This window comes from Aphelocoma coerulescens, chromosome 3 (assembly GCF_041296385.1).
Source record: "Aphelocoma coerulescens isolate FSJ_1873_10779 chromosome 3, UR_Acoe_1.0, whole genome shotgun sequence".
NCBI lineage: Eukaryota > Metazoa > Chordata > Aves > Passeriformes > Corvidae > Aphelocoma > Aphelocoma coerulescens.
The window spans coordinates 388,103-408,359 of record NC_091016.1 but is presented as its reverse complement, the minus strand read 5'-3'; the positions used below and the strand labels follow the sequence as shown (position 1 = coordinate 408,359).

Below are 20,257 nucleotides of genomic sequence, written 5' to 3'. Positions count from 1 at the left end.
TTCAAGAAATTCTTGGAATCAGGACGGAGGAATTCAGCGGTGGAAAAGCAGGGGAATTTTGCGGGGGTAAAACTTTAAAAGATCTAAGAGTTGAGAGTGAGTGTTTTTAGGTGAAAAGGATGTCTTGTTGAAGTTGGGCATCTGGATTGTGGCATTTATGGATCAGAGGGTGTGTTTCCAGAAAGTAGAAGATAAAGAAGACTCCCAAAGCCTCGGTAGCTGTGTTAAGAAATCCCTGCCAGGGAAGAAAGGTACCTAAACCTCCTAGAAGTAGGGACTAATTAGCATGGGAAGGGAAAAACCCAGCCCAGTGGGAGAGAGCAGGCCGGGTAAGGGAAGAGAAGGATGCCCTTAAGAAGAAGCAGGGAAGGGGAATTTCTCGGTTTGCTCAAATGTATCAAAAAGTTTGGAATCTGGGTCTGTGTGGAGGCCGGGATTTTCTCGGCCACATCCAGAGCCCAGCACTAGGAATAAAGTAATTCCAGGCTTTACAACGCCAAAAATGCAGTACCAGAGAGTTCTGTTGTCCCGAGGACTTGGGGGATATTTGGCAAAAATTTCTGGGGGCCCAGGCTGGACCGAGCTTTTCACACTCCCCAGATTCACGGGATCGGGGATTCCAGCGTGCCCTGCACGGGTTTTTCAGGGAAGTCCCAAATCCGTGTGAGCACGAAGCAGAATCCCCTGGGAGCTGAAGGCAACGGGATATTTCTTGGGAATTTTGAAGGATTAGGTGAGTCCTCAGTGATAGGTTGGAATGAACGCAAATTGTCCGGGAGTTGCTGGTTTAGGGATGGCCAGGTCTGGATTTGGATTTGTGGGCACCGAGCGTTCCTTGTGTCAGCTTTAGGTCTGGGTTGGTGGGAATTGTCGGAGAAAAGAGAAGGGAATTGCAATGCAGAGCTCCATTCCTGGAGAAAGGATCAGGATGGGAGAGGAAAGGCTGTGGAGCTGCTGGGAGCTCCTGGAGACCAAAAGGATCTGAGGTCCGGAGGCAAAAGCTGTGGAACAAAGCCTGAAAAGGGTGCGGGGTGGGGCGGGAGGGGGAGGAGGGCACCGCGGGGGGTGGGGGGAAAGAGGGAAAGGATCCCTGCTCCGGGAATCCAGCAGGGGCCAGGAGAGGATCATTTTCCATCCACTGCTCTCAGTGGAATCCTAATAAGGAAGGTCGAAGGAAAGTGATTCATTTGTTTGTTCTTAGGTTTGGAATGAAAGGTGCTCTTCCAGAGGGGAATATTCACCTGTTAAAATTCTGTTGGATCCAGGAAAAGAGGGAGGCAGCAGCTGGGGAATGAACGGGTGGATTTTTGGCGGATACAGGCAAAGGCATGGGCAGGGGCTCTTAGGTAAAATACACTTCATGGGCAGCACCAGGAAAAGCCTCAACTGCCCTTTTTTTCCAAGCTCTGACATTCCAGAGGAGTAAGCAGCGGTCAGCACATCGCTCTCTAGAATTCCTTGGATGGCCAGTGCTTTGTTGGGAAGAGGTGACATTTGGAAAGGAACAAATCCGGGGATATAATTCCTGATAGTGAGGCCCAGGTTTTGATATCCTTCCAGCACCCGAACGCAACAGAGGGAATCCTGGAGGAGGAGGTGGAAAACGCTGTCGCTCCGTTGGTGGAATTCCTGGGAAATGGAAAGCAGCAGAAGCAGCAAGAACAGAGTTGGAAGCAGGCTCCAGCCGGGTAAGGCAGACACCAAATCCTTTGGAATTAGAACTGGGCAGGGGTGGGAAGAATTAATTCTTCCATTCGTAGCCCATGGATTCCTGAGCAGGATCCCGTCAGGGAAGACTGCAGGGATCAGCCTGGAGACTGTTCCCAGCTGGGGGCAGCGAGGCTTGGAATTGGCTGGAGGGAAGAAAGGGGGATCCTTTGAGCAGAAGGATCAGCTGTGAAATGTGGAGATGGCATCAGACAATTCCTCGGGAGGGTTCGGTTCCTGGGCCAAATGGATCTCCTGCCTTGTGAAGGAGCTCAGAGATCTGGGAAGAGCCCAACCAGCGCAGGGAAAGGACTGGCAGATAAAACTGCTGGGGAACGGTGGGGAAAAGCATCCGAACAGGGGGCCTCGTTTTGTACAGGAATGGTACAAAAAATTGTCTGAAAGAGCAGGAATCCCATGGGATTTACATGTTCCTTGGAGACCACATTCCAGTGGGAAGTCTGAGAGATGGTAACAAAACCTAAAAAGGCAAATGAGCCTAATCTGCCCAAAGCCTCCAATGGCCACATTCCCTGGCATTGCTGAGGAATTCAGCCGAGCTCCAAGCAAAAGGTGAGCCCCTATGGAATCCTCAGCTGGGACTCTTCCTGGAGAAGGCCATGGGATATGGGTTATCCCAGGTCCAGAGAATATGTAATTTCCTGGGGAAAAACACTTGGATCACTGCATCACTTATTGTTTTAGGCTCACCAGTCACCCGGGCTATCCAAGTCCGTCCTCCCCAGCGGGGAGAGCGGGAGCATGTCCGGACATGGAGAATTTCTGGGAGAGCCCGGGAGAAGGAAGAAGGCTCCAGCTTCACAGATCTGTGTCATAACCCATCCTGTCGGCCGCTCCTGTTTAAACCTGGTGGATTGGGCCTCTTGGATTCAACCTGAGCAGCGCTAATTGCTGGGAATGAAGCAGCCTTTGGTACTTCTTTTCCACGAAATCTCTCCATCCTGCCCTTCAATCCTGTTGCAAACACAGGAAAAACCTAAAACTCTGGTTTTTTCCCCCTCGCTCCTTTTCACTTTGCCTCCTCTTTTCTTGCAGGCTTTGGGCTATCCAGGCTTGGATGTGGATTAGGCAGAGCACCCTGTAAGCTCAGCTCCAGGTGGAATTGCAGCGGTGTTGGAAGCACCAGGGATTCTCCCAAGGTTTGGTGTGAGTAGCTGCATCTTGGGAGGGGCTGGGATTTTGTGCACTTCTGGCTGTCCAGGTACAGGGATGGGTTCCTGGGCGATCTAATGATATTATATAACGATCGTACAAGGAGATCTATATAAAAAATCTTCCACTGTCATCCTTCTCCCAGCCCCGCTGTGTTTTCAGGATCCTGGGGGCAGAGTTTGGGTCTGGACAAGGCTCTCGGGCACAGGGTGGGATTCTTGGGGTGCAGGACCAGGATTTGGACTCGATGCTCCCTGCGGGTCCCTTCCAGCCCAGGGAATGCTGCGATCCTGTGCCTCTGGGGGTGAAATAAAGGGGATCGGTGGGGTTTTTGCCCGCTGTGTTCACGGCCCCGCCGGCTCCGGGCGGGTTAAAGGCGCAGCTGCCCCGAGACAGCGGGACCGGCCGGGGCTGCTCGCTCCCGGTGCTGCCGCCTTGTGGGGAGAGCCCGGCACTGCAGCCCGGAACGGCGCTGGACACGGGATCGGCGTGGAACAGCAGCCCAGGGAATGCTGAGGCACCCCAGGGAATGCTGAGGCGTCCCATGGAAGGCTGAGGCGTCCCCTGCCCGGGGCACTTGGCAGCAAATCCCTGATGTTGAGCGGAAAAAGGAAAGTTCTGGGTTAGTGGGAGGAGGTTTCTGGAATGGAGTTGGGTCAGGTGCTGATCCACGCATGGAATCACGGGGTGGTTTGGCTTGGAAGAGACCACCAAGATTATTTATGCTGTTTGTTGTCTGATTCCACAGCAAAGAACGTCCAAAACTGCCACCTCACCCTCACAGACAGCAGGAATGTCTTCCATAGCTCTTGTTTTGGAATGGAAATGGCTGTTGGGAGCTCTGGCAGGAGCAGGTAAGAACAGAAATGGGATCATTCCGGCTGCTGCTGGAGGTGGTTTTCTCCTTTCAGGCTGTTCTTCTGATTGATCCTTTCACAGCACTGTTCCAGGGCACAATTGAGGGTCATTCCAGGAATTTCAAACCAGATGAAAACTGGTGGGGAAAAAATGTGAACCTGATCCATTTCTGGTAATTCCAAGCTTCTCCCACAACACCGTTCCAGGGGAAAGCTGATGAAAGGGTGAAGATGCAGAGGAGCAAGTGCTGTAAACCCCCCTGGCACTCTGACAGAGCAGACCTTGCAGTACTCCCAGCAGATCTCTTGGAGAAACTGTGGGATCACAGGGTTTTCCAGGAAAGCAAAACGAGGGCAGAGATGAGGGAATAGGCTTCCAGTTAAGAATGGTTTGGTGGGTGTAGGAATGATTCTTGTATGTGTGATGCTTCCCTTTTTATTCCTGAATAATTAAAAAATTCTTGCTTTAATAAACCATTTAAATTTAGGAATTTAAATTTGAGAGGGAACAGTGCAAAAATAATACCGGGGGAGGTCATGGAATGATGGAATGGTTTGGGTTGAAAGCCCCATCTCTGAGCCTGTTCTGGGCAGGCTCCTGCCCATCGGCCACTCGGTGCAGGTGGACATGGAAGTCATGGAGGCGTTCAGGGAACGCTGATTGTTTTTCCCTGCCTGTGGCAGTCAGGTCATTACAAAGACTAATTGACCTCTTCCAGTGGGGAGACATTTGAACAAGAGGTGCCAAAAAGAATTGGAGCTTCTGCACGATGAAATCTGCAAGAATCCAACTTAAAATCCCCCCTGGATGGTCACCGGTGCGATTCCCACGGACTGGTCACCTTGGCCAGGAGTGTCCAATCCTGCTGTCAATGCACTGGACCAGGATGTCATTTTCATTTCATGTAAAGACCCTCTGGGTGCCCCCCAGTCACTGGAAGGACCAGACTGGGCTCCCAGGGCAGTAATTCCAGGTGTTCTCTTCATGGGAATAGCACAGGGGCCTTCCCCTTGCCCAGAGGAGCAGCCAGTGCCTCCCTCAGTCCACAAATCCCCAGGACAGAACACAGAGAAAGTAACAGGAATATGGAAATCCCCCACAGTGGGAGATTCTGGTGCTCTGGATTAAATTTTGGATTTATAATGTTAAAGGGAGGGGGGTGTGGAGGGGTTTTTCTCCCTCTCCTGTTCATTATTGTTACCACTGCTCTTGTTGCTCTCACTGTTATTATGTGTTGTCATTAATCTCAAATGATTGTATTTGTCTTGGTTTCCATTCTTAAACTGTTCTGAGCTGGAATTTTGTCTCTGGTCTCTTCCCCATCCCACGGGGGGTGAGGGAGCAGCTGCTGGTGCCCAGCTGGGGTCCAGCTGTGGCCCCGGGCACTTCTGGGGGCTCCGAACCCGAGGGACAGGAGCGGTTTTGGGCTCACAAAAAGAGACCCAGTGCTGCGTTTCGGGGGCTCAAAAGCAGGCGCAGAGCTTAAAAGCAGAGACTAAATCCTGCATTGTGGAGTCCTATTACCGCAGGCCGAGGCCCTAGGGTATATCACTGTGTCCCGCAGCCGCAGGGAGGAGGAGGAGGAGAGAAGATCCAGCAGGCAGGAATTGTGCAGCAAGATTCATTTATTTAATTATTTTACAAACTCTATTATAGACTTTTTTCTTCATAGTCTAATTGGACAAACGATCAGCCTCCCCTTGGGGGTGATTGGCTAAAATCCTAAAACATCCACTCTCAAAATATTTTTCTACTGTACCATTATCAAGACTTTTCAAGGTTGCAGGTGGTGGTTTGGTTGTTTACATTCCCTGCCACCTCTTCTGTGAGAGAGAGAAGTCTCTCACAGACTTAGAAAATAGCAAGAGAACCCTTGCTAACAGCATTTCTCTATCTAAAGAGTCCTGAGAGCAGGCTGGTATGGCCAGAGCTGGGACTCAGAAACAGTGACTAAATCCTGTTTTCAGGGCTTGAGGAAGAGAATGAGTCCTGTGTGTTTGGGCTCACAAAGAGAAACTGAAGTGCTGCGTTTTGCTGGACCTGAATTAAAGCCTAAATGCCGTGTTTTGATGCTCAAAGCGGGCTCTTCGGGCCAGGGCGAGTCTGTGTCTCTGAGCTCCGAGTCCTGCCTTAGGCACAGCCCGAAGCCGGGCTCCCCGGCCTCACGCAGAGCTCGGGAGCAGCGACTCAGCGCCGCGTCCGGGGCTGGCGGCAGAGCCCGGGGCCGCGTCGTGGGGCCCAAGGCGGGCTCCGGGAGGGGCTCAGGGCTGAGCGGAGCCCGGCCCGGCGCGTCGGGCCCGGCTCGGGATCCCGGGGCTGCCCGGGCGCTGGCACAGCCCCGGCTCCCCGCGGAGAGCCGGCCGGAGCAGGAGCGGCAGCGCCGGGCTCGGCCCCAGCGCCCGTCCCGGAGCGGCTCCTCCCGGTCCCGATGCCAGCCCCAATCCCGCCGGGGAAGAGGCGGCGCCGCCCGGGACCCGCAGCGGCCGCCGGCAGGACCCGGAGCCCCGGTCCCGGGAGCGGCCCCGGTGCGCGGGGCGGGCCCGGCCCGGGAGAGAGGGGCGGGGCCCCGAGCGATGGAGCCGCCCCCGTGCCGGGCAGGGCGGGCCCCGGGGCCGGGCGGGGCCGGGGCTCTGGGGCGGTCCCGGGCGGGGCCGGGGGCGCGGCTTCAGGGGCGGCCCCTAATCCGGCTCAGGTGCGCGGGGCGGGGTCCGCACAGGTGCGCGGGGCCCCAGCGCGGCTGCGCGGGGCGGGGCCGAGGGGATTTAAGGCCCGGAAATCGCCCCCGCCGCCATTTGCGCGCTCAGAAGTCGGTGAGGCTGCCGCCGGGCCGGGCTCCCCCTCTTTCCTCCCCCTCTTTCTCCTGCCCCTATCCTCCTCCTTCTTCCCCCGCTTATCACCTCTTTCCTACCCCCCCAGTTCTTTCTCTCCCCCACACCCTCCCTTTCCCTCCCAGCCCCCCTCCTGCCCTCTCCCCAGCGCCCCCCACCCTCTCTCCCTGCTCCCCTGCGCATCCCCGACCCCCCCAGCCCTCCTTTGTCCCCCAGCCCTCCTTTCTCCCCTCTCCGTACCCCGCTCCCCAACCCGACTCCCCTCTCTTCCCCTTCTCCCCCTCCTCTGACCATCATCCCTCGCCCTCACCCGGCCTTTCCCTTCCCCCCTCGTTCTCCCCAACGCACCCCGACTCCTCTCCCTACCCTATCTCATTCCTTCCACCTCCCCGTGTTCCTGTTCCCGCTTTCCCCCTCTGCACCTTGACCCCCCCCCCCACCTGTGCTCCGTCCTCGTCCTCCCCCCCCTCCTTTCCTGTCCCCCCACCCCGCCTCTCCCTGCACACCCCGAACCCCCCACCTGCCCTCCTTCTTTGACCCCCTCTGCTCCCTTATTCCCGTCCTCTGTCCCGTCTTTCTCCCGCAGCCGCGGGGCTCGGGGCGCCGGAGAATAAAGCCCAGAGGGCCGGAGCCCGGCGCCCCTGCCCTCGCTGGAGCCCCACACGGGGCCGGACCCGCTCGGCGGGTCCCCTGTGCAAACAAGAACACCGCCGGGGCTCCGGCTTTCCACACACACACTGGGGATCCCCTCCTCAGGAGGGGGTCCCGGGAGGGGGGGGTGGGTTTCAGGGAGGGTGGTGGGTTGGGGTGGGCCCCCTCCGGAGGAGGGGGTCCCGGGGGGGGTGGGTGGGTTTCGGGGAGGGTGGTGGGTTGGGGTGGGCCCCCTCCGGAGGAGGGGGTCCCGAGGGGGGGGGTGGGGGGGGTGGGCCCCCTCCGGAGGAGGGGGTCCCGGGAGGGGGGTCAGGGTGGGCCCCCTCCGGAGGAGGGGGTCCGGGGGAGGGGGGTGGGGCGGAGGGGGGGACTTTCCCCCCCTCCAGTCCCCGCCCCCTCTCCCGGACCCCCTCCTCCGGACGGGGCTCCCCCAGGCCCCCTCCCCGGGGCCCCCTCCTCCGGACGGGGCCCTGGGGGGGGAGGGAGGGGGGGCGGGTGGGGTGGGGGGGAAGCAGAGGGGGTCACGTCACTCTGCAGCATGAACAGACATAGAGACCACAGGCCAAACCAACAGCCCCTCCCGTCGAGCCCCCCCACCCCACCCGCCCCCCCCCTCCCTCCCCCCCGGGGCCCCGGTCCGGAGGAGGGGGTCCCGGGGAGGGGGCCGGGGGGAGCCCCGTCCGGAGGAGGGGGTCCGGGAGAGGGGGCGGGGACTGGAGGGGGGGAAAGTCCCCCCCTCCGCCCCACCCCCCTCCCCCGGACCCCCTCCTCCGGAGGGGGCCCACCCCCCCCACCCCCCCCCTCGGGACCCCCTCCTCCGGAGGGGGCCCACCCCAACCCACCACCCTCCCCGAAACCCACCCACCCCTCCCGGGACCCCCCTCCTCTGGAGGGGGCCCACCCCAACCCACCACCCTCCCTGAAACCCACCCACCCCCCCCCCCCCGGGACCCCCTCCTCCGGTGGAGGGGGCCCACCCTACCCCAACACACCCCCCTCCCTGAAACCCACCCCCCGCCCCGGGACCCCCTCCTGAAGAGGGGATCCCCAGTGTGTGTGTGGAAAGCCGGAGCCCCGGCGGTGTTCTTGTTTGCACAGGGGACCCGCCGAGCGGGTCCGGCCCCGTGTGGGGCTCCAGCGAGGGCAGGGGCGCCGGGCTCCGGCCCTCTGGGCTTTATTCTCCGGCGCCCCGAGCCCCGCGGCTGCGGGAGAAAGACGGGACAGAGGACGGGAATAAGGGAGCAGAGGGGGTCAAAGAAGGAGGGCAGGTGGGGGGTTCAGGGTGTGCAGGGAGAGGCGGGGTGGGGGGACAGGAAAGGAGGGGGGGGAGGACGAGGACGGAGCACAGGTGGGGGGGGGGTCAAGGTGCAGAGGGGGAAAGCGGGAACAGGAACACGGGGAGGTGGAAGGAAAGGTGGGAGACAGAGGGGGAGGATTGAGGGCAGGTGGGGGAAATTGGGAGGGGAAGGGGAGCAGGGTGAGGGGGCAGGGGGGACGCGGGATGGGGGGGGGGGAGGAACGGTGGAGGAGGGGGGGGGGATGGAGGGGTAGGGCAGGGTTGAGGCGTGTAGGGGGAAAGGGAGGGGGGATGGGGGGGACCGGGCCGGGGGGGAGGGAGGGGAGGGCTAGGGGGGAGAGGGGGGGGGGGGGTTGGGGGGGGGGGGGTGTAGGGGGTGGGGGAGGGGAGGCAGAGGGGGAAGAACAGAGAGGGTTAGAAGAAGAGAAGCAAACACAAATATAAAGAAAAAGAAATACAGAGACACAGAGATATATAGAGATACAGAACCCGGTCCGGCCGCAACCTCTCCCACCGAGCACCGAGCGCGCAAATGGCGGCGGGGCCGATTCCCGAGGCTTAAATCCTCTCGGCCCCGCCCCGCGCAGCCGCTCTGGGGCCCCGCGCACCTGTGCGGACCCCGCCCTTCACACCTGTGCCGGCCCCGCCCCGCCCCGCCCGCGCCTGTAAATGCCGGCGGATCCGCGCCCGCTCCGCTTTGTGCGCTGGATGCTCATTCTGCTCGTCCCGGGCTGCGGCGGGACCGTCGTTCGGAGCGCTGTGCGGATCCCGGCCCCGGGGGCTGCTCCCGGCGCTGCGCCGAGCCCGAGGTGCTGAGGTGGGACCGGGAACGGGGTCCGGGGATTCGGGTCCGAGTCCTGTCGGTGTCTGCTGGGGGTCCCGGGCCGAGCCGCTTGTCCCTCGGCGGGCGGGGTGTGGCTCCCGGGCTCGGAGAACTGAGGTGGGATTGGGGATGGCATTAGGGATCGGGATCGCCGCGGCTGGTTAAAAGCCGCTCCGGGATTGGCGCTGGGGCCGAGCCCGGCGCTGCCGCTCCGGCTGCGGCCAGCGCGGGGCTGCGGTCCCGCCGGAGCTCCGGCTACGGTCCCGCCGCGGCCGCGGGGAGCCGGGGCCGTGCCGGGCGGGCGGCGCTTCCCCGGAGCAGGCGCTGGATCGCGCCTGGAAGCGGGCGGGGCACGGGGACCGCCCGTGCTGGCCCCGGCACCCCCAGAGGCCGCCGCTCCCGCAGCGCCGCCCGCCCCGTGGGGCGGAACCGGAGCGGTGGCCCTCCCGGCCCGGGCCCGCCCGCAGCCCCCGCGGGGACGCGCAGCTCCCCCAGCCCCGGCGCTGCCGAGGCCGCCGCACCCCCTGCGCAGAGCAGCGCCCGCCTCCCCCCGCCCCGGGGCCGCTCCCCCGGGGGCCTCCCGCCCGCCGCGCCCCCGCCCAGCGAGCGCGGCTGCAGCGCCGCGGCCGGGAGGAGCCGCTCCCCCGGGCCGGGCGCTGGCGCCGAGTCCGCTGCTGCCGCTCCTGCTCTGACTGCGCCCGCTCTGGGGCCGGGGCTCGGGCCGCTCAGCTGGTACCTGATGCTCTCCTTCCCCCCCCCCCCCCCCCCCCCACTTTCTCTGCGCCTTGCACTCTCCAGTGCAAAAACCTCTGGCTTTGAAAGTCCAGTGGAAACTGTTTCTTCTTTATTTCCAGAGCACAGCATCTCCTGAGTGGGAATGGATACACAAGGAGCATCAAGTCGAACCCTTATGTGAATGCCTCATCTGGGCCTTGAACCCACACCTGGCCATTCTCAGCACCCTGCTCCAACCAAGCCAATCTCAGCTCCTGCCAATGTCCTGCCTGGCATGGCAATGCCAAGTGCCAGCAAGGTAATTCCTTTGCAAATACAGCTCCTTCTTTTATGCTAATGCTGCTTTACACCCCAGCCCCTGCCATGGCCACAGGGCAGAGCTCCATGGCCAGCACCTGATCATGGAACACCACAGGTGATCGCTTGGGGGACAGCACAAAACTCTTCCCATAGCCCTGATTTCCTGCCCTTTCCAGGATTTCCCCAACAGCTGTCAAGGTGCTCATTCCATGTCCCTTTCCAGGGAGAAAGAAGCAAGGCAAGTCCTGAGGGTTCACTTGCTCCATGGCCAAAGTTCTGGAGAGTGTCAGAGCTGCTCCTGCCTGCAGAGGGGCATTTCCCGCAGGTGAGTGTTCACAGGCCAAAATCACAGTGGCGGCTGAGGCAGCTTTTGTGGCCCAGAGCTGCACAGAGCTCTCAGTGACTCCTGCTCATTGCCAGGAGTGTTCCTTGGTGCTCCTTCTGTGTGTCCCAGCTGGCAGGGAACGGGGGGGAGGGAGAAGGCCAGCAGCCCCAGGAAGGGAACCAGCAGCTCTTGTGCTTTGGATTTGCAGAGAGGAGCTGTGCCTGCAGTGTCCTGCCTGTGGCACACAGCATGCCAAACACACATCCCGGGAACGGGCACTGGGCTGCCTGGGCAGCGCTGGGATGGACATGGATAAAGGGCGGCCCCTCGGCCAGGGGCTGCTCTGAACAGGCACCCGGAGATGCTTCGGCCCCGACAGACCCCACTGACGCCCCAAAAATACCCCAAGGAACAGCTGGCACCGGGGAATGTCGGCACGGGCTGTTTGCAGAGGGGCTCAGACAGCAATTCCCGCTGCCGACCTCCCACACACCTGCCAGCTATGTCCCAGCCACCCAAAATGCCTTCCCTTCCAGCCTGAGGACATCATCCCTCAGCAGCGTTAAAGCCAAGGCAAGCTTCCCCCACAGCAATGAAATGCCAAGCAATGCCCTCAGAGATGCCTTCAAATGAAAGGTCAGAGGCAGAGAAATCTCTTTGGATTGAGTTGGCAGTTTTTGGGGAACCAGCTGGAACTGCACAACTGATGGAAAGCTTTCACAGGTGGCTCACACTGCAGGTGCCCTGAAGGCAGGGATGTGCATCCCTTTCCTGAGGGAAAAGAACTTCCAGAGGCTCTGCAATGAAATTGCTCCTGCAGGGAGAGAAGTCCTCCCGGGGGCACAGGGGCTGCCTCAGCACGGGCTGGGAGCGCGTCCGGCCAGCGCCTTCTCCTGCTTCCAAATATCACCTGGAGCCCGAGCTCGGGGGGTGCAGGCAGCTGAATTCCAGGGAACTCTGTCAGGTGCCCCAGGGACATGGTGGGGGGGGCTGGGGGATGAGGGTTACAAACAGCAAATTCTATGGAACATGAAGCTGTCCTTGCCCTGACCCTGCTGAGCTTCCCTGGAAGCTCTGCTACTTCCTGACACCTGCTGTTAAATAGGCAGCTCTGCATGGGAATATCCATGCTCCAGGAGGCACTAGGAGGCTATTCCAGTGGCAATTCAGGGCTTTGGGTAGAATTCATGTGAACTAGCAAAGCCTAACCCCAAATCTGGGCACCACACAGGGAACAACCTTTGTGCTGCCCTGGCAGCCAAAGCCCCTGGGCTGGGAAATGTCAGCAGGCAAATGGATAGAATGATTTAAATCCCAGCATCCCCCAAAGGGACAATCCACTCACCTCCCTTTGCTCCCAAAGTGTCCACTCTGTTCCCCACAGGTGCCCTGGGGATGCCAGGGAGGTCCCTTTGCCCACAGTGCCTTTCTCCTGCCCCTCTCCAGCCCGAGGCCTCTTCTCCCTTCCCTGCCAGCTGCTGCCAAGGAAGGAGGACACAGTGAGTCCTGAGTTCACCTCCAAATAGTCCTTCCCTCACCTTGAGATGATCTGAGACTTTACCCCCAAAATGTCCCCATCTGTCTCCTTCTGAGTTCCTCATTTTTTACAAGGAAGCATTCTTTCTCTGCTCTGGAGATTACCACAAGATTTGCCCCCAAAACTTTCCCCACCTGTCCACTACCTCTTTCCTCATTTCCACCTCAATATTCTCATTCTTTACCCTACAGACACTTTCAATTTTTACCCCTCAGAACTTCCCTACCTGGCCATAAAACCTCAGTTTACCCCATCAAGTGCATTCTCTCTGCTACAGATCACCTCAGATTCTACCCCCGACATTTTCTGTACCTCTCCACCACGGAGTACTTCATTTTTACTTCAAAATACTCCTTTTCTACCATGGAGATTCCCTCAAGTTTTACCCCCCAGATTTACCCACCTGTCCACAGCAATTCCCTCAGTTTACCTCAGGATGCTCCTGCTCTCTCCTAGAGATGACCTCACATTTTACCCCCTCAATTTTCCCTACCTGCCCAATTCTGATCACCTCCTTTTTACCTCAAAATAGGAGTTCTTTCTTCTACAGATTAACTAGGATTTTATGACCAAAATGTCTATTTTGTCCCCTGTATACTGACCAGATTGTAAAACCAAAACCACGCAAGTTCTGTCTGTCTTATCCCCAAAATGTTCATTCTGTCCCCTACAAATTAGGTCCGATTTTTTTCTCAAAAACACTTACTGTTCCTCCATAATTACCTCAGGGTTTGCCCCCCAAATTCTACCTCCTCTTGACTACTGGTCACCTCATTGCTTCCTCAATATGTTCATTCTCTGCCCTACAGATCTTCCCACGTTTTACACCCCAAATTTCCTTGCCTAGCCCCAGTGACTGCCTCAGTTTATGTCAGTGTGTCATACTCTCCCTAGAGATTACCTCAAGTTTGACCCCCAAAATTTTCCTTAACTGTCCACAACTTATTACCTCATTTTTACCTCAAAATATTCATTCTCAACCTCTAGATTATTTCAAGTTTTACCCCCCCAAAATTCCCCTACCTGTCCACTACTGATTCCCTCTTCTTCCTTCAATATTTATTTACTTTCTACCACATAGCTTCTATCAAGATTTACCACCAAAGTTTTCCATCTGTCTACTACTGATGACCTCATTTTTACCTCAACATGTTCTTTCTACAGCTTATTTAATGTTCTTTTTACACAAGTTTCCCTACCTGCCCACAACTGATTCCCTCATGTTACCTCAGTGTGTTCATGCTCTCCCCTAGAGATTAGCTCAGATTTTCCCCACATGCTCAGTACTCATCACCTCATTTTTCCCTCCAAGTGATCATTCTCTGCTCTTGAGATTTTGTCACGCTTTGCCTCCAAAATTTTCTTTATTTGTCTACTCCTCTATGCCTATGCCAAAATATTCATTCTGTCCCCTACAGGTTACATCAAGTTTTACCCCCCAAATTTTCCTTCCTCTACAATATTAACTCTTTTCTGCCCCAAAAATGTGCATTCTCTCTCCTAAACATCACCTCAGCTTTTCCCTCAAAAATGCCACCTCGCTCCCCTCGACATCCCCTCCCATTTTCCTACACAAACAATTCTTGTGTCCCCTCTCAGTCACCCCAGGTTTTCCCAGTGAGGAGCTGCAAGGAATTCAGGCAGGGCCAATGACACCAGGGAACAGCTGTAAATTCAGAGGCAGAGAGAGAAGATCTACCAGGAAAGGGGAAAGGTTCAGAAGACATTTCTGCAATTAATTAATTAATAATTATTTCCAGTTCCCCACTGAGAAGAACACAACCTCACAGCTGTTAAGGCCTGACGGTTCCCTGCAGGGAGAGCTCAGCACACGTGCCCAGAGGCAATCCCAGCATCTGAAAGAAAGAAAGAAGCAGCAAAAGGTGATTGCTTCTCTTTCCAAGTTATTTCAAGTGCTCACACCCAAACCAACCTTTGCTCTTGATTCTGGCCGGGTGCATGGTGAGCGGTGGGCACAGGTCATGTCATCCATGCTGATGTGAGTGATGCTTTCTGGGGGAAATCAGCTGATTTCCAAAGTTCCCTTCCTGCCCTGTGCCTGATGTGCACAGGAGAAAACCCCTTCCCTGAAGGGACTTGTGCTCCCTCTAATCCCATTTGCCCAGTCTGTTCCATGGGGATATTGCCAGCCTGGGGCAGCAGAGGCACCCGCAGCTCTCAGCACTCTCTGCTCCAAGCACAGCTCTGGGCTCCTTTGCAGACTGCCTCTGCCGTGGGGTTTTCTCCAGGAGAAGCCAAGGAATTGCTCATGGAAGGGTGGAGATTAAGTTAGCCCAAAGGGAAGCAAAGAATAAGTACTCCAGGAAGAGCCCTTGGGAGCTGCTGGGCTGAGGTGGGAAGGGGACATTCCTTGCCTGCAGGGCCAATACACAACAACCTCCAACCCAAAGCACAGACTGGCAGGTGGGGTCTGACAGCACCACTCTGACAAACCTCCTTGTCATTCTTCCCTGCAGTGACTTTTGCAATCAAACTCTGAAGCTGACAAGCCCAGCAGCTCTGTCCATCCACTCTGGAAGGAAAGGATACTCCAGGGATGAGGCCCATTCCCAGCAAACGCTCCCAACACAGCCCGGAGGCACCGCTGGAGCTCGGGTGTGGGGCTGGGAAGGGCTGCCAGGAGCACGCAGCCCCCAGGTGGGGTGGCAGTGGCAGCAGCAAATTCCCCCAGGCTGATGGCACAACAGAGAGACAAAGGCCAGCAGTGTCCACGGGAGGTGCAGGGTTAATTCTGCTCCCTGCCCTGCCCCATCCCTGCAGGAAAGCTCCAGGGGGGAGAGAAACTCTCAGGGTGCCCAAAATGCAGCATCTGTCACCCTGATCCCGCTTCAACTCAGAGTGTGGGGCCAAGCTCCCCCCACAGGTAAACACTGAGCTGACCTGCTCAGGCTCAAACACAGCCCCAGTTCTCACCTCCAGCCTGCTCCTGGGGCTGCTGCCACATTCCTGACAAGGTGCCAAAGGCCCCTTTGGACAGGGCTCTCTCTGTCTCAGGTGCTGGGCACTGCAGGGACCAGGGCAGCCCCCTCTGGGGACAACTGGGGATTCATCCCACACCACGGGCAGGACCAGGGGCCCTCCAGTACAGGCTGGTGGGGCCAGAGCTCCTTGGGTTTGGCTGCTCAAACACCAAAGCTTTTGGCAAAGATGGGACAAGTTAAGTGGGTTTTCCTGCCCTGAGAGAGAGAGGAAATTGTTAAAATTAAGCATGGAAATTAAGTTCACTGTGGAAGTCAAAGGCTCCTGGCTTTCCCACTCCTGTTCTGATTGCTCACTAGAGGGTTTTATCCATAAAAAAATGAGAGGTGGCACCAAATAAAAGAACTCTTTTTCAACATTTTTCCCCTACTTTCTTTCACACATAAAAAGGATGTCCATTTTTACTTAGTGCATTCTTTGCCTAATTTTAACAGAACTGTTTTCCTTCCAGGCCCCACTTGTGGGTTCTTCACTCCTTTGCCATCGGACTTTGGACAAAGGAAGAGAAGGATCGGCTCCACACGGGTGTCATCCAACGGGGAACACCCCCTGTACCAGCCCCAGCCTTCTCCAAGCACGCTGCCTCACTTTCCCCGTTCTGGATGCTGGCTCCAATCCAGTCTGAGTTCTCCCCTGTTTTCCATGTCTAAGGACAGGAACTTGTCCTGGTCAGGGTGTAAGGCCTTAAACTGCACATTGATCTGGGGGGCTGTGACTGGGATTCCAGCAGGGAATTCACTGTTTTACAAATAAAAATTATTCCAGGGAGCTGCTGCTTCACCACACAGTGTCAGCAAAAGAGAGAAAACACTAAAGGTGTATCCAAAAACAAGGATGAAATGATTCCTCCTGCTTTTAGTGGGATCAGGGCTTATGCTGCCCTGGAATGACAAAGAACTTCTCCCTCAGCCCCCCAGAGAGCCCTTGAAAAGCCAAAGTGCAGCAGGGAAGGAAGGAAGGAAGGAAAGGCACCTGCTGGGGCAGCACAGGTCCAGCTGCTCATGGGGACTGGGAATGAGTGCGGAGCCAAAAGCACCTTCCCAGGCTGGAGGGGCTTGCCTAAAGCACCACCTCTGGGAAGCAAAGGGCTATGGAAGAAATGGAGTGGGAATTTACAATAATAATCATCATGTATCGGGAAAGAGCAACAACAGAAGCAACAATCATTCCAAGAGAGCAGGAGGGATGCGGAGCTTGAAACGAGGTTTGAGTGAGGCAGCAGCTCCTGGGAGTTCTAACCCACAGCTCCAGCTCTGCAATTCCAGGAGCACTGCAAGCTCCTACTGCCCCGTCCCCGGCTTTGCCTCCTGCCAGTACTCGGCACCTCGGGCACGGTTGGGTGCGAGTGCTCCAGTGCTGCTGCCCCGAGGGAGTGGGAAAATGGCCATTAAACCACTTCCCACTGGGCTGGCTCCGAGCTCGGGCTGGGGAAAACATTTGGCACCCCTGGCATTTCAATGAAATCAGTTTCCATCACTTTGAAGAGGCACTGAATAAACCCAGGGCACATAAGTAAACCTCTCCCCATAAGGACAGCCCCAGGGAATACACAATTATTCCTATGCCTGGCCAAACAAACCAGCAGCCAGGTTTTGGGAAGAGACTCCAGACTCTTATCTCCTTCCCTGGCTGTAAAACACTTGCAGAGGCTTTGGAGTTCATACAAGCTTGTCAGGATTTGGATACTTCATGTAAATTCCATTCAGATACTGGAATGAAAGTGTCCTAAAGGCACCTCCACTCAGACTTTAATTTTAAGCCCTCTACCACCAAAGAATTTAGATGTTCTTTTCTTAGGAACACCCCACCTCTGCTTCTTTAGGTGTCTCCACGTGGGACATAAATTAAATGTGGACAAATTTTAGAATGCAGCTTCCAAGTCAAGTTACCTGCTAGGAAATTACTTCAGCTCTCTGGTACCTTGGGCTGTTTTAAACACAGCCTGGCCCTTCATGGCTGAGGCTCTGAGCTACACAACTTGTGAGTGGGCAAGTAGCAGCAGCTGAGGTCTCATCCCAGCTGTACACAAAAACAGGGAGTGGGGGCTGCACTTGGATACGTGCAGGCAGGGTTGGGCCCCTTCTGAAAGCTTCAATCCCTGTTTTCCAGAGATTCAATCAGGGATAATGACATTTTCACAAAGCTCTCTTAAGGCACGTGAAAACCCGAGTAAGAAAATGGAATCAAACCCTTTGTTCCACTGGCCTCACGCCCCAAATTCCAACGGGACAGACAAGTCCCTCTCCTCGGAAGGCAACGTCTCCTACCTGGATCTGTGCCTTCTGCAGCCTTTGGTGGCCGCTGTCTCCATCCTCCCACACCTCCTCATCTTCCTCCTCAGCAGGCCTGGCTTCCTCATCCTGCAGAGCAAGCACAGGGACAGTCACCAACCTGCTCATCCCAAACCTGGCCAGCAGGGATGGACTGCTGGGACCCCCTGGACGGTCACCCCTCTGCTGGGCACCATCCCTGCTCTGCAGTCCATTCCCGTTCCTGGCCTGGCATCTCCTTTGAACGGGATGTTAAACCACAACCACTTGCTCGGCTGGGTTTTGGGACAGCAGAGACTCCCCCAAGGCAGTGGACAAAGCTCCTGTTCCCACACCCTCTGCCTCCCAAAGCCCTGCTAGGGCCAGGCAGAGCAAAGGAAATCCCTCACTTCCTGCTGGAAATTTCCTCTTGTGCCCATAAACCCAGGGAAATCGTGGCTGCCCCATCCCTGGAAGTGTTTGAGGCCAGGCTGGCCGGGGCTTGGAGCACCCTGTGGATGGAATGAGGTGATCCTTAAGGTCCCTTCCCACCCAAACTATTCTGCCATTCCAGGATGATTCTGTGATCTCTCCCTGCATTTATTTTGCATCGCTTCCTCTCTAATTTGAATTCCCAAATCAAAATGAGTTTTTAAAGAAATCATTTAAAATTATCCCAGGAATAAAAAGGGGTGCATCAAACATACAAGAATCATTCCTACCTCCATCAAATCATTATTAATTGGAAGCCTCTTTCCTCATCTCTGTCCTTAGTTTTCCTTTCCTAGGAAACCTTGTGATCCCATAGTTTCTCCAAGAGATTTACTGGGATTGCAGAAAGCTTTGCTCTGTCAGGGAGGCAGGGGGGTTGACAACACTTGTTCCTCTGCATCTTTATCCTTTAACCAGCTTTCCTTCAGAATGGTGCTGCAAGAGAAGTTCAGAATTACTAGAAACGGATCAGGTTCACCTTTTTTCCTCACTCTTTTCCAACTACTTCCAAATTCTTGGAATTATCCTCAAATGAGGCCTAGCAAGCTACTGTGAAAACATCGGTCAGAGGAACATCCTGCAAAGAGAAAACCACATCCAGCAGCAGCCAAAACAATCCCATTGCTATTCTTACCTGGTCTCCAGGTGCTCCTGCCAGAGCTCCCAACACCCATTGCCATTCCATGAGGGTGAGGAGGCAGTTTTGGACGTGTTCTTTGCCATGGGATGGGAAAACAGAGCCTAGAGGGTCTTTGTGTCCCTTCCAAGCCACCCCATGATTCCATCAGCACCTATACCAATTCCATTCTGGAAAGCCCAATTCCATTCCTCCCATCAACTCAGAATTTCTCCCTTCCTCTCTCTGCTCCACATCAGGCATGTGTTGCCACGTGCCACAGGCATGGGATGCCTCAGCATTGCCTGGGAATGCCACTCAAGGCTGCCCTTGTGGCCTCAGCACTCCAAAATGCCCAGCTGGCTCCCGTTCCAGCTGGGAATGTCCCAAACAGCAGCGTGGGGTGTGCCATCTGCCATCCCACCATTGGGGCAGCTCCCATAGAATGTGACTGACTTACTGGGTTTGCAATTCCTGGCTTAAAAGTCAGGTGGTGGAATATCCTCTCCTGGGAATATCCAGAAGACCAGAAGGCTCCCTGGAAGCCACAGGTCAGGGACAGAGTCAGATGAACGATCCTGAACTGGTTTTCAGGGGATGCATCCCCAGCCTGTGGCTGCAAAAACTCCAGAGCTGTTCCTTCCCCTTGGGACAGCCAGGGAAAACATCCCCAGCATGGATTTCTGACAGGAAAAACCTCACTGCTCCAGGCTACTTGGCTCCTCCCAAATCCAGGCCAGCACTCCAACAGGCTCTAAGGACAAAACAACAGGAAAGACCATCTCAGGGCACACGCCACAAGCTGGGCGTCACATTCCTCACTGGAACTGGGCTGTTCCCACATCCCTGTGACAGTTGGGAGCATCTCCCGTTCCTCGCTCTTCCATTCAGGACAAAGAGACAACAGAGCTGTCAAACAGCCAGTGTGTAACCCCAACAATCCAGGGAAAACCACCTTGCTCTGGGGAGAAACATCATGCCCAGTTATGGAAAAAACCAAAGAGCGGTACTGGGAACACTCCCAGGCATGGAGGCTCCCAGCTCCAGAAATGCAGCTCACAGGCTTCTTCCCATGGGAACCCCAGTATTGCCCGGGATTGGGCTCAGGGAAAAAGTCCTGCCCATTCCACCACTCTGGCACAGACACCCCAGGAAGGTGTCCCTGACCATGGCAAGGGGCTGAACAGGATGGTCTGTAAGGTTCTTCCCAGCACAGACCACTCCAGGAGTTTAAGGTGGATTCGAGCAGCTCCTGAGGACATGAACACCACCCACACCTCCCACCTGGCTCAGCCCAGAGTCCATCCAGCACTCACAGAGAGCTGCTGGGAGCTGAAATTCTCCCTGCTCCCCCTGCCTGGGAAACCCTGCCTCCAGCTCCTGGGAAAGAGGAGCTGCATCCTGCTGGGTGCTCCCGGCTCTGGGCAGCTGCCGCCTTCAGGCGGGGGGATGGCTCGGGCAGCTCCGGTGACTGTTCCACCTCGATGATTTTGTGTTTTCCTGCATTTCCCTGGGCTGGAGGGGAGCAGGGGGTGCGGTGGGAGTGCGGGAAGGCAGCGGCAGGGAGGGCAAGGAGTGCGGCCGGGCACCGCACAGCGCAGGGGGGCTTCTGCTGGGAGTGGAGGGGCGCGACCCGGACGGAGACGTCCCCGCCGCTGCCGGCCAC

General features: G+C 56.7%; 1 long non-coding RNA gene and 1 pseudogene across 1 annotated transcript; both read left to right on the top strand.

Annotated features, from left to right (window-relative positions):
• LOC138108845 (thyroid hormone receptor alpha-like) overlaps positions 1-7,180 on the top strand; it is a 140,759-nt pseudogene extending 133,579 nt beyond the window's left edge.
• Positions 7,181-8,913: 1,733 nt separating this feature from the next.
• Positions 8,914-15,592, top strand: LOC138107481 (uncharacterized). The gene is made up of 2 exons (XR_011149539.1): positions 8,914-9,331; positions 10,192-15,592. It is a non-coding gene; the product is annotated as an uncharacterized lncRNA (long non-coding RNA).
• Positions 15,593-20,257: the final 4,665 nt, after the last annotated feature.